At 49.5% G+C, this 727-nt stretch overlaps 1 protein-coding gene across 1 annotated transcript in view; it reads left to right on the forward strand.

Moving 5' to 3' along the window:
• The first annotated feature begins 473 nt into the window (after positions 1-473).
• The window catches only part of SEC14L1 (SEC14 like lipid binding 1), a 35,087-nt gene continuing 34,833 nt past the window's right edge, over positions 474-727 (forward strand). Inside the window, exon 1 of the mRNA XM_034408540.3 lies at positions 474-727. This exon is cut by the window's right edge and continues 96 nt beyond it. The gene's annotated coding sequence lies outside the window, so the exon portion shown is untranslated.

The following is a 727-nucleotide window of genomic DNA, read 5'->3' on the forward strand; positions in this document are numbered from 1 at the left end:
TGCAATTTTCTGTATGAACTACTGAACTATTCCACAAAAACTACGTCAAACTTCAGGGGAATTGTTTTTCAGTTATTGTCCAGTTATTTTTTTCCCCCTTAGAATCACAGAAGCAGATGATTGAATGACTAAGCAGTGGGTTCCTGGAAAGTTTATCTTTATTATTAAGATTTGTGAAATAAGCATGGATACTCCCTCTTTTTTTCTTATTTGTTTGCTTGGGCTGACAATCCCAAATAATCGCTCATTTTAAACAAAGGGCTAAACCGTGTTGGCTCCTAACCTATCACGTCACTCACCCACTCTGTCAAAAATACAAGGAACACGTGAGCCCTTCCTGTTAAACCCCAATATTTCATCCCAACATGAAAAATGAATCCTCCTCTTTAAAGTGAGGGGGGGGAGGGAGGGAATTGAGAGAAAACTCATCACGGAAAAAAAAAAATTCCACGCACCCTCGCTCCAGCTTGTGCGCAGAAGCGAGCTTACGGAGCGCATGCGCAAAAAGAGCTGCTCTCCCCCCCCCTGCGGTGAGGGGGTGTGAGCTTAGCCGTTCTTTAGAGTGCGCGGGCGCACGAGCGGCCGGGCGACAAGGCCCCCCCCCGTCCTCCTCCTCCTCCTCTGGTTCGCCACTGGGTAACATCGCCGGCCCGTTGTCGCTCGGCTTCCTCCTCCTCCTCCTCCTCCTCTTTGTCGCTTCCCAGAACCGACGGGGGTGGGGGGCAGC

This window comes from Pantherophis guttatus, chromosome 2 (genome assembly GCF_059756535.1).
Source record: "Pantherophis guttatus breed Tessera chromosome 2, ASM5975653v1, whole genome shotgun sequence".
Classification (NCBI taxonomy): Eukaryota; Metazoa; Chordata; class Lepidosauria; order Squamata; family Colubridae; genus Pantherophis; species Pantherophis guttatus.